The following is a 13,185-nucleotide window of genomic DNA, read 5'->3' as shown; positions in this document are numbered from 1 at the left end:
TTTCAGGCTTTACCATCTGCTCCAACATCTTTCTGAGCTCTGAGCTACTGAGTGTGCATCAGTTTAGAGCTACAGCGATTCTCTCACGTGTGGCCACGGGCAGGTTAAAGCTGTTCCCCCGACAGCAGCAAGAGAGAGATTTTCAGTTGCGTTGCCAGTAGCATTGACACAGATGTGTGCGATGGCCACGCTGCGGGTTTTGAGGGCAAAACCCAGGAGGAAAACTGCTGCTCTTACATAAGCAAACACTGAAGTTCGACAAATATAGCTCAGCTCATCCTAGAAGATATTTCCCTGTAAATTAATGGGTGAGGGAGGTACACACATCGAGCAAGATGTACACACATTGAGCAAGATGTACACACACCGAACAAGTCATACTCAACTCAACCACAGACTTTCCTACATAAACGACAGCTCTACAGGCAGCGCTCTGCCTGCTGTGGTTAGAAACAGAGAGAATCATTAATATTTGAAGGAAGAAGGGTTGTGAGGCTTGCTGGTAATTCTCTTTGGCATCTCTACGCCTGCCCAGATGTCTCCAGACAGGACAGGCTGGAAGGAAATCCTGCCCTGGCTTGGTTTTGTGCACCTGATGAAAAGCATAGACTCCCCTTTTTGTGAACAAAGCACAGCCAGCTCACACAGTATCACACACAGTATCACAGTATGTTTGGGATTGGAAGGGACCTCAAAAGATCATCTAGTCCAATCCCCCTGCTGGAGCAGGAACGCCCAGGTGAGGTCGCACAGGAACATGTCCAGGCGGGTTTTGAATGTCTCCAGAGATGGAGACTCCACAACCCCCCTGGGCAGCCTGTTCCAGTGTCTGTCACCCTCACTGAGAAGAAGTTTTTTCTCAAATTTAAGCGGAACCTCTTGTGTTCCAGCTTGATCCCATTACCCCTTGTCCTATCATTGTTGGCCACCGAGAAGAGCCTGGCTCCATCCTCATGGCACTCACCCTTTCTATATTTATAAACATTAATGAGGTCACCCCTTAGTCTCCTCTTCTCCAAACTAAAGAGCCCCAGCTCCCTCAGCCTTTCTTCATAAGGGAGGTGCTCCACTCCCTTAATCATCTTGGTTGCCCCAGAGACATCGTATTTCCTTGCCTGCATGATTTTCACAAAGCCATTAGACTACCCTAAAACTCACTGACTCCCCCTCCCCAACACCATGATGATATTTGTGGATAATATAATATTTGGTTGTGAAGCATTGTAACAGGCTGCCCAGGGCAGTGGTGGAGTCACCATCCCTGGAGGGGTTGAAAAGACATAGAGATGAGGTTCTCAGGGACAAGGGGTAGTGCCAGGGGTGGACTCAATGATCTTGAGGGTCTCTTCCAACCAAAATGATTCTATGGTTCTGTTCTATGATTTAGCAAATAAATCCCACGAGGCAAAACAACTTCCCATTTGACTTCTTCAGGGAAAACATCAAAGTGCTGTGCTCTGCTTTTTACCAGAGCGTGGTGTTTCATGCTGCCTTTTATCACGAAGGTTCGAAGGGACCTCACGGTGCTGTTGCATTGACACAGATACCTCATTACAGAAAGATTCCATCCGATGGCCCCCAACAGCAGAGAGCTCCCCGTGCTGCAAGGACTGAGCTCGGCTGTTCCAGGCATGGACTGCTCCTCTCTCCATGGAGGAAAACAGATCCCTGGGGAGTAAAAGGTTCAAACTACTCGTTGTCTTAAGCACAGTTAGTCACGTTACCTAAATCAGGTATCTGTTGTAAGCAGACCTCGAGTCTGTGCGTGTGAATTGGGACGATTCAGCTGGCAGATGGGCATATGGTATTTATCTGCTTCATATGGGTGTAGGATTAAAAAAAAACAACAACCAAACAAGAAAAATCAGACAATTAATTCCTGAGAACTACTCTGAGATCCATCGTCAGAGAGTCAGAAAAGCAGTCCAGCGCCATCACGGCCCAGTCCCTTGGGAAGGAGCTGAACATCGATGGGTTTGTGGAGATCAAGGTAGCAATAAAGTTATAAAGCACCATAGACCTGATCTTTGAAAACACAGCTACCAAATGACGTCAACCACACCCATCAATCTACTCAAGTCCGTTCAGGCCCAATATTTACCACTACTCTACATATCTTAACAAAAGTCAGCATGAACTGTTTCTTGCCAACTCTGCTGGCATTTGGGGAACCCAAGTCTGAACTGTTTTCTGTACTGTTTTCCTTCCAGTTTTTCAGAGTAAGAGGATGTGGTGCTTGCAAACCCTCTAAAAGCCATCTACTCTGGTAGTCCTGACCTTCTCCGCCCCAGGGACCCAGCTCAAAAGCCTTTCAGCTTCTGGAGTCATTGGTTTCATTTATCTCTACGCAAAGTGTGCATCAGCAGTGCATGAAACAGCGGAGGTTAGCAAAGTGTGATGCTTCATATGCTTTTCGAACAGGCATCACAAATAGCAGCTACCAGAGAATGGAGAATGAGACTCTGGTCTAGGATATTTTTAGTCATGTAGGTTTTGTTCCTATTAAATAAATGAATTATCATAAAACTGTTCCACTGAAATCAATGGCAGTTCTAGTAATCACCTTGCTGGGTTTAGAGCCTGATCCTGAATACCCTTTTTCTCTGCTAGCCAATGTACCAGAGCAGGCAATATGCTCCCAGACAAAACGTAACTCATCTTTAGATTCTGTTCTTCAGGAAATTTTGGGAGCAGTAGGGTAGACAGAAGTGCCTCACTACAATTTACACCTCAGTCAGAACAACAGCCAAGCTCTCCTGGGGCTCTCAACCCCATGACGTGAGAGAGGACACCACGAGGGCTTTGTGCCCCAGGTGTCTTTTGACGAAACCTCAGAGGATACCCATCAAATTATTTTGGTTGGAAGAGACCACCAAGTCCAACACAGGCAGTACAGCCCATCGCCACAAACCTGATTCAGCAGAAGGACCTTTGGTTTGCACGTCTATGCTACACACAGTATCATAAAGGCTTGAACCCACTGTCTCTTTCCTGTTTTTTCTTTTTCTAGAAAAGCAACCACAACAGCCACTGTGCTTTAGGGAAACGCATGTCAAGGCCAAATCTTTGTCAACAGAAAAGAGCCAGGAAGCTCCGCTTCACTACCGCTTGTACAACAGGAGCCAACCCCAACTGTAGTCACCACTTTCAAGTGTACCAAGAGGAGCTGGTTCCCGGCACAAGGAGGCTGCGTGCCAAGGGATACAAGAGAAACACTTAAGATGGAAGAGGAAGGAGGTATGACTGTGTTCATACACCCCCAAAAGGTATCCACACACTTTGTTCTCATCAGCTGAGGGACCACTTCACAATTCCAGACCGGAGTCCACACGTCCTTTCCAAAGGTGAAGACAAGTCAAGCCCAGAACTGAAGTGAGACCTCAGCTGCTGCTCAATAACTTCATAGCAGGCCTGTCCTCTCCCTTACTAGTCAGTCCCCAAAAGCAGCTTAAACATCAGTGTGAAACTTAAAATTACCATAAAAACAACACAACTACAGTGACTTCAACTCAAGTTGGAAGTAAAACCTGTGGCCTTCCTGGCCACAATGGCCCAGTGCTGGCTCATGGTCACCCTGCTGTCCCCAGGACCCCCAGGTCCCTTTCCCCTACACTACTCTCTAACAGGTCATTCCCCAACTTACACTGGAACCTGGGGTTGTTGCTGCCCAGATTCAAGACTCTACACTCACCCTTGTTCTATTTCATTAAATTTTTCCCTGCCCAGCTCTCCAGCCTGTCCAGGTCTCTGGATGGCAGCACATCTTCCAGTGTCACCACTCCTCCCAGGAAGAAGCAGCACAAACCTCTGAGAAATGCCCCTTGTTCCACACCAGGCTCCAGCCGGCAACACGCCTGCAGCCAGAACTGGATGCATTTTTAAAATCAACTTAGCCAGTGCTTGACTCAAAACTTCATGGATCAGTGCTTCGGTGAGAAAAATCACTGCAATTGGTGGGGGGTGTAAATTCAATCCCTCTTGCTTATTCATTTCAGTGCTTAACTCGGTATCAGGCAGTACGGTCCAAGCAGCCTCCCTGTACATCATATATATGTTGCTTTGACTCCTCACACCAGGGAGCAGGGACTGTGGATGCTAACCAGAAGGGAGGGCTTCGTTTTTTTGCTATTTGCAGACACTGCAAGTTGACATGAACAACAGCTGACAGGGAAGCGCACGAGGAATTAAGGTTTCAACTGCTTTGAGGGAGGAGGGGTAGAGAGAGGAAGATCACCCGGTTGGAAGCATTTGGGAAAGGGATGGAGCTGCATGGTCAGGGAGAGGTGACTGGCAGGAGTGGGGCCAGAGGAGTCCCTCGATGGCCACATCCAGGCCACACTCTGCAGAGTCAGAGCTCATTTCCCCATCTCCCTCCTCTCTTTTCCCTCCCTCCCCTCCTGCTTCGTTTGTCAAAGTTTCCTCCCCAGCAGAATTTGATGCCAAGGTTTTCAAAATCTGCTCTGCCTCGAGTTAGACACCTCAAACCACGTCCTGCCAGCACCTACCCTTCGCAGGAGGAAAACACTAACAGACTCAGTGACTTCAGTGCCTATTTACCAGTTCCAGAGACTCAGAGGTATCCGAGCTCAACAAACATGAAATATTTCAAGTCCCATTGATATTCCCCCTACTTCTTTTACACCAGTGGAAGCGTGACCAAGGCTGACGTGTCCCAGCATCAGCTGATGCTCCTCTCCCTGCTGTGTGATCTACCATGACATTGACCCATGCAGATCAGAGAAGAGCATGTAAGGGTGATTATCCCGAAAACAACAGCCAAATATGCTCAGTACCTTGCACACAGCGGCGATCCAGCTGCAGAGACGTGTGAGATGTGTTTAGCAACGCTTAGACCTGTTCTAGCTCCGCTTGGGTGTAACCACGTTGTACATGCGTTGACGTGGTGCAGCCCGTGGGCAAAGACTACAGCTTCACTTTGAGAACAGAGATGCCACCTCAAGGAGAACAAACCTTTCTGGTCCATTAAGAAAGCTGTTGGGGTTTTTTGGGTGTGTGGTGAATTTTTTTGGGGGGGTGTTCAGCTGTCCTTTATGGTCATGAATCCTATTTGAGTCTGTATATGCTATTACAGTTGACCAAAACTACCAGGTCTCTGCTTCAAGACCTTTCACGTAGAGTACGGTTCAACAGGACTTTTGTCCCGCTTGGGGTGAACTTCAAACTCCAAAGCAGAACGGGTTTAGACAGACTGTCTGACCACATATTACATTTATCTGTCTGACAAGCCAGCACCCCATTGTGGTAGCCACAGTCCAAAAAATCCTAACTGGAAACTCTTTCTCCTTCTGATTCAAAGTATTTTGTGTCAGGGGATAAAGAGTATTTCATAGCAAGGTTTCCTCAGGGTGCCTGACAAAAAGCAGGAGTTTCAGGTCACGTCTGCTGACACAGAGTGAAAACATTCAGGAAAACTGACTTTTTTTAACACAATTGCTTGCTGTGGAAGTCACCCAGCTTAGAGCTTCTGTTCCCACGGGCAGCAAGAACAGGGACACAAAGCAGAACATCTGGTCAGTCCTGAGGGACAGTCCCATGAGTTCACCCTTGGGGATCAGGTGCCGGGTTACAGGACTTGCTGCGGGGGTTTGAAGGCACACCAGGAGACCAGGTTTTTAAGCAGAGATCTGAGGAACAAGTTGGGAGGAAGCCTCCTTCGTGCAAAGGGCAGCACAGGTGAAAGACTGAGGGTGCTTTGTGAGAAGTTGCCTTAAACGGGCAATGAAGAGCAGCTCTGCAGAGCAAAGCCAGACAGGACATGGATGGTCAGCAGAGCCCTTACAAACCAGGCACATCATTTACATCTGAGAGAGAGGAAAAGAAAGGAGCTAAAAAGAACAAAGAGCAGCCGCCCCATCGCAGGGCAGTGAGCTTTACAGCAGCACTTGGAGGGGCATAAAGCAGGCAGAGGGGAATAAGCACTCACAGGGATCTGTGGTGGATTTAGCTCACTGTCCATCTGAGCCGGAGAAGACAGGAATGCTAGAACAGCCACTGCTGCAACTGGATGTTCTTATTCATACAGTCTCTGTGTATCAATCCCACTTGCAGAGCTGTAACAGTGATGGATTTGGGCTCTAAGCACATCACTCATGACCAGGGTTAACCACGTTCTGTACTGTCATTTTTTTCTTCCCAGACGCTGCTTGCATTGGCAGAACATGACCTTTCTGTTCCCCAGTTTCCTGCAGCTTATTTGTTTGTGATGGACAGAATACTAACGCACCTGGTGACTAGTTTTCCACACATTTTTCTCTGACACCTCTGAAGGTGAGCCCAGCTGAAGACAAATCACAGGTCTGAACCGGCGTGCCTTCTTGTCCATACAGCACTTAAAGCTTGTTCTGGCCTCTGACTGCAACTCTGAAGAGATAAATAGCGACAGCTCCCGAGCTGCAGTGCAGAGCCCCTGCGCAGCCTCTGACCCTGCTCAGTGCATCTCTGCTGTCACCAAACAGCCACGGAGCGGCAGACGAGGTCCCCTGGAGCACATCAAAACACCCTCCCGCAGCTGAGACTGTCTGCGGCACAAAGCTCCCCGCGCTCAGCACCGTCCCAGCCTTGCTGTGCTCTCCAGAGCCGAAAGGGATCATTTGAAGCCCTGGGACAACTCCAGATTTTGCAAAATTCAACTACTTGACTGGCTGGATAGCCCTGTGTGATCCTTCCCTATAGATAACAGCATTTGACTATCCCATATATAACTTTGTGAAGCCAACACAAAACAACTCCACTGGAGAAGGAAAGGCTCTGGGGAGACCTTATTGCGGCCTTTCTGTGCTTAAAAGGGGCTGGTAAGAAAGATGGGGACAGACTTCTGAGCAGGGCCTGTTGCGACAGGACAAGGGGTGATGGTTTAAACTAAAGGAGGGAGATTCAGGCTGGACATGAGGAAGAAATTGTTGTCCCTGAGGGTGGTGAGAGCCTGGCCCAGGTTGGCCAGAGAGGTGGTGGCTGAACCATCCCTGGAGACATCCCAGGCCAGGCTGGACGGGGCTCTGAGCAACCTGAGCTGGTGAAGATGTCCCTGCTCATGGCAGGGGTGGCACCAGATGGCCTTTGAAGGTCTCCTCCACCCCAAACTATTTGATGATTCTAATTAAACAGCAACAAATTACCACAGGGAAGTCAGTGTTGTGGGCAGCACACCCCAAACTTCCATTCAGCTGAGACCCAGTGACTATGTTCTTCAGAGAACAAAAGACAAAGTTATCTCCAAAGAGCGCTCAGCAGCTCCCCAGCACGCTGTGTGATGATGCTGGGCTGCCCTTGCTGTTGTGTGGCCCTGGTCAACAGTGTCTTAGTTCCCCCTTCATCCCACAGCATCTCCTTCAGCATAGATCCAGCTGCACAAAACCACCTCATTTGTATTGTGCTTAAATCACATCTGGCTCAAAAGCCACAGGTTGATCACACTAATCGCAAGGCTCAGCCTTACAAAAAATCCAGAGTGGAACTGGGTCCCTTTTCCCCATGCTACTGAAGGTGATTCGCACACACAAGCCCATAACCCAAATACCCTGACGTTCCACCTGGAGTCAGCAGAAAGAGCTGGCTTCAAATAAAAACCACATTATCTTCTGGGAAATATCTGTGCCATAATATGCATGAGCCAGAAATAGACGCTTCAGTAGAAGTAAAACTGCCTCCGGTACCGGCAGCTCTTGTCAGTCCCCTGCTGCATCTCTCCTGCTCACACGCTCGTGCCTCCTTCCTTGGCCTAGAACGGGCTGGAATGCTTTTCTCCTATATCACTGAACTATAAATATTAGGAAAGACGGGTGAAATCTTACCTAGCTCACGTTCCAGCGCTTGGCTCTCAATGGGAATTTAACGGAGGCCTGAACTTCTCTTTTCAAGTCACGTAAAGAGAATGGGAGAACATGGGCTGCTCCTTTCAACACAACCACCGGAAAAGCACAAGCGAAGAGCCAGATTGTGAACGTCAAAACAAGCGATTGGGTTTGAAATACCGGGAAAAGTTCATTCTAATGATCGTAGCAGCTTACAGACTTATGTAACATAAAAAAAACCCCAAACAACCAAAACAACAGTAAAGCATTCTCCAACTTCCCATCACTTGGTGGGGTGATGGCAGACATGGTGAGCCTACAAAATGTGTTCTTCTCATTCCAGCCCGGTGAAACAGCAAAAGGTACCACGGTCTGCAGAAGAAGAGAGCTCGTGGGGCTTTTGTTTAATATCTGCCTCAGCTACAGACACCCTCATGACTTGGCCCTAATACATTCACCTCTCTGCAGCTTCCTTGCCCGCTTGAATTGGATCCTCTTGGGGCAGGATCCGTCTCTAAAATCCAAGCGTGTGAGCAGTGCTTCAGCACAACACACTTCACACGTCAGAGACAGCCTCTCCAGTGCTGCCACAACAGAAAGAAGAGTAAATATTTGCTGTAATTCTTCAGTACTGTGGGATTTGAGCCTGTCAGATACTGATGCAAAAGCAGGTCAAGAAAACTGGAAACGGCTCAGCTGACAGGCTCCCAAATTTGACCTCCTGGCCCTGTGGGAAGCCATTGAGCTGGCACTTCCAATTTTAACCCCATTAACTTGCAGGATGTCCTGGAGCAGCCTGCACCTCTATGAGGCTCCTCCTTTCCCCTGCCAGAGCCTAATGGGCTGTCACAGAATCCCAGAATGTCAGGGGTTGGAAGGGACCTGGAAAGCTCATCCAGTGCAATCCCCCCATGGAGCAGGAACACCCAGATGAGGTTACACAGGAAGGTGTCCAGGCGGGTTGGAATGTCTGCACAGAAGGAGACTCCACAACCCCCCTGGGCAGCCTGGGCCAGGCTCTGCCACACTCACTGGGAAGAAGTTTCTTCCCATATTTAAGTGGAACCTCTTGTGTTCCAGTTTGAACCCACTGCCCCTTGTCCTACCATTGGTTGTCACCGAGAAGAGCCTGGCTCCATCCTCCTGACACTCACCCTTTCCATATTGATCCCCATGAATGAGGTCACCCCCCAGTCTCCTCTTGTCCAGCTCCAGAGCCCCAGCTCCCTCAGCCTTTCTTCACACAGGAGATGCTCCACAGATAAACTGGGAGCTGACCAGTGCTTCCAGTGGGAAGGACCTGGCTTCTCCTGAAAGGTCACACCATGCTGATGCCACAGGAGCCACCTGGAAAATCACATGTGAAAACTGGCCTGGCCCTGGTCAGTCACACACCAAGGGAGAAGGGAGTAACGTGAGCACCAGGGAGAGCAGAGGGGCTGTAGGACAACTCAGATCACGGGATTTGAGACAAAGTGACTCACTGACCACCGACAACAAGCTCACTCAGGTAGCTGGGACCAAATCATCTCCAGATGACCACGACCACCCTTTGCACAGCTCATTTGTTGAGTGCAAGGCCTTACCCAAGGTAGAACGTGAACCCGAGGGCCCTGAAACCAAGGCCAAGAAGATCAAGAAGCTTGTAAGTTCAAGCTAAGCCTGGGGAGAGTTGAAAAACTGATGCCTTGTCCACATCAGGACAGTGAAGAGGGTCCCCAGATGCATCCCATGGCAGGGCCACAAGCCAGGAGGAAGGGGGCAGATCATGGATCAAGATCAGGACCTCATTTACTGGGTAAAATTCCAGCAAATTCTTCACTGTTTCTGGTCAGCCCTGTAGCTCCTCAAATCAGGAACTGGTCTGGGCTCATACGGCTCTGCAGAAATAATAATTATTTTCCAAAATTATTTAAACTGATATGAAGAGTTATTTATTGTTCTTTTTACTCATTTTTACTTAATTTATTCACTTTTCACCCAAGCAGTACATTGCTTTTTAAAACCAGACTTCAGAATATATTTAATTCATTGATTAATAACAGAGTAAATTAGTCTTACTTTCTGCTTAATGACCTAGCAAAGGCCTTGGAATTTGGCTTAATAACAGTGCTGCAAGACACTTCAGCTGATGAATTATAGCATAATAATTAACATCCTTGCAGTTGTCAGGCACAAAGCCCAGTGATGTACGAAGCCTCTGCATCCGCAGGATATAAATGATTCCAGTAGCCCACAGTCTGATGTGTTTATCGCTGTCATATCATAGCTGATATTTAATATATCTGTAAAATATCCCAAGACTATTCTTTCTTTCATTTATAGAACCTATAAACATATTTAGGCCCCGGAACATCAACTGCAGGTTTAATACAAACTGTAAGGAAACAAGCCCACACCCAGACTGATGCCTCAAAACGTTTTTGCCTCAAGAACCCATTAAAAATATCAATTCAAATTTTGCTTCCAGAAGAATCTTCTGAGCATTAATCAGCGAGCTGTTCTCAGCTCTACGATTCTCTAATCAAAGTTGATCTCAGCCTGACCTAAGCCAGAGCAATTCACAGCAGTTAAATGGCTGCTCTTACTTACGTGACCTGGCTCTTCTGAGAGCACCCACCAGCTCAGAATATCTGTAGGTCCTACACTATGTGATGTTTCATCTCTTCCAGCTTTACATGAAACAGCTTATAATAGTGTGGAAAACTCATTTTTTTTTTTTTAAATTCAATCTGGAAAGAGGAAAATAATATAGCACATTTGGACAAAGCCACCTGAAAATGCACCCTAATTCTCTACATGTGTCACGAGCAAACGGTGAAAGGAGAAGCCAAGCCACTGACCTCCCTGAGCATCAGTAAATAACAGGGCAGGAGATTCAGGTGATTCCCAGTGCTCCAGCACTCAGATGCTGCTTTGTGAGAAATACACCTGCGAGCTGTGGGCGGCTGATGATGCTCAGAGCTAAAACTCACCTGCCGAAGCAAAGGATGTCCCTGACCAGCTCCTCCGTTGTAGTTGTGATGAGGGTTGTAGCAAAGTCCAGAGGGACCAGAAGGTCCTCAAGTGGCACAGCAAAGACGCAACTGGGTTTTTCTACCCTTTCACCAAACAGCCCAAGTAAAGCCAACGCTCCACTTAAAATTATAAAAATGAGATGTATTCAGTCAATAAGAAATCTAGCACAGCAACGTCCATGCAGATTAGGTTGTCTGGATACAGCGATAAATACTAGAGCAGGAACTTCCCCAAAGCCCTTCGGTTTGGAACAGGCACCTTTCACTCAGAAGCCAACAGGACAATCATGCGTGTTTGAAAACCTGCCCTTAAACAACATGTGAATGTGTCCCCATTCAAAAAAAAGAGCAGCTTATAAAAATCACCTCAGCTCACTTAGCTGTAAAACAATTGTGTATGTGCAGTTGACCGGACTGCTTCATCGGAAGTTGTTCACCTCTGGAACCTCCAAAATGCTGCTCTGAGGATGAGCCAAGAGCCAAGGGGCTTTTTGCAGGGGTTGTGCAGGTTGTTCAGGGTCTTCTGACCACACTCATCTGTCTTCTCTGGGGAAAAGAACACATGAAAGCGTCTGTGGGGTGGAGAAATCTAGAGCAAATGCTATAGCAAGGAGACATTGAAATCCATCTGTTATATCAAAAGCAACAAAAACCGAGGAAGGCAAGAACACACCTTCTAGAAACTGGTTCTGTTATAGTGTTAAGATACCAGTTGAACCTTCAAGACAAGGTTAAACAAAGTGAAGGCTTGAGCTACGACTTCAAAACATATTATTTTGACCAGGTAGGTTTAGTAGTTTCAATCTTCTGATTAAAGTTGTGACACCGGTGTAATCGCCCACCTTGCCTTATCAGAGCAGTTATCACAGGTAGCGATCGCCTGCACCCGCATCCACCTTCACCTGAAGAAAGGTCTAAAGTTATGAGCGCAATTTCTGTACTAAAACAATTAAAATGGAAGCTTTGCAGCAGCTCACGCTGCCAGGGAAGTTGTCAGCCCTCACGACACCCAAGTACAAGCGATCTCTCCCACTGCCAGGCCATCCAGCCAATGTGGAAACAACTGCTGAGTTCTTGCTTCACTTACAAACAGGACTATACTGGCATCGGCAGGAAATCACAGACTTTCAAGGGCAAAGTGGAAACCTGCTGCACAGGATCCACCACGTACCTGATGCCAATTTGTTTTAGCCACTTTGGCATTTATACATACTGGATAGCAAGTGGCTCTTCCATGAAAAGGATTAAGTTTGGCAAAATTCAGCCAATTTTGAATGCTCAAGACCAAGCCTAAACAGACCCTCTGATTTCTTCAAAGTCTTAGGATGCTCCAGCAGAGAAGATGATCCGTTTTTGGTGGTGCTTGCTTCACTGAGCACACTTAAGCAGAACATTTAATCAATCCATTTAACATAAAGTGACGGTTTGCCTGCACATGCAGAATTGAAAGCGCTTTATTTTTAGGCTCGAGTGGGAGAACTTCAACCTGACAATGGCAAACATCGCAGTGATTTAATGACCACATCATTTTGGTCACCCCAGCAGCTTGCTGACATTCTGTCTGTGAAAGCGAAGCAGATGCTCCTCAGCTTTCCTGTGATGATTTTTAAAACCAGAGGTTTAAAATGTAGCACATAGCAGACATCAGGCCCAGGAATGACTTTAAAGACAGCTTTACAAACCTCACCTTAACGACTGTGGGTGTCATTGGGAAATGCCTGCAAAGCACAAAGGACACTTGGTGAAGAAGAAAGGAGACGTTGCAGGTTATAAGGACAGAGGAGCAGAGACACCACAAAAATTCACTAAAAGGCTGGTGAGAAACACTGGAAACTGCCATGGGAAAAGAATACAGAATAAAAGGAAAGTGGAAAGGAGGAAACACGCAGAGGAGAACTAGCTTGAAGGGCAAGAGGTCCAGTAGAGATAGCACATCGGCACCAAAGCTTGGCCTGTGAAGATCAGAGGCAGAACACCTCATAACCCACAGGGCAAGAGAGCGTTTTGGAACCAGTTTCCGTACCTGTGTGCTCTTCCAAGCCACCCCAGCAAACAACAGTCCTGCAGGCAGTTTCTGTACACACCAAAGATGTCAGAGAGCTCCTTCAGGGAAAGGATTTGCTACAACCATCCACTGCGCTGTACTGATGTCACAATAGCCCTGAAGCCACCATTCCTCCAAAGACGTAAAGAAAGCCAAATTTTTAAGCCTCTCTCCTCCAGAAGGGCAGTAAGTTCTGAGAAATGATTTGCTGGGTCCTGGTGCGCTCCAGACAGTGCCAGCAATCTTGTGATTCCAACAAAAATCAAGGGCCTTTTCATGAGGCTCTTGCTCTGTTCTCATCCCTCCTGATCCG

General features: G+C 47.5%; 1 protein-coding gene across 3 annotated transcripts in view; it reads right to left on the bottom strand.

The window, feature by feature from the left end:
- The window catches only part of SLC35F4 (solute carrier family 35 member F4), a 137,389-nt gene that overhangs the window by 58,131 nt on the left and 66,073 nt on the right, over positions 1–13,185 (bottom strand). The window contains exon 2 of one of the 3 annotated variants that reach the window (XM_065063085.1): positions 11,195–11,374. The exons of the other annotated variants lie outside the window; for them this stretch is intronic. The gene's annotated coding sequence lies outside the window, so the exon portion shown is untranslated. The remainder of the gene's footprint in view (positions 1–11,194; positions 11,375–13,185) is intronic. 3 annotated transcript variants of the gene reach the window in all.

This window comes from Columba livia, chromosome 5, assembly GCF_036013475.1.
Source record: "Columba livia isolate bColLiv1 breed racing homer chromosome 5, bColLiv1.pat.W.v2, whole genome shotgun sequence".
Taxonomy (NCBI): Eukaryota; Metazoa; Chordata; class Aves; order Columbiformes; family Columbidae; genus Columba; species Columba livia.
This window is presented reverse-complemented; position numbering and strand designations above follow the sequence as displayed.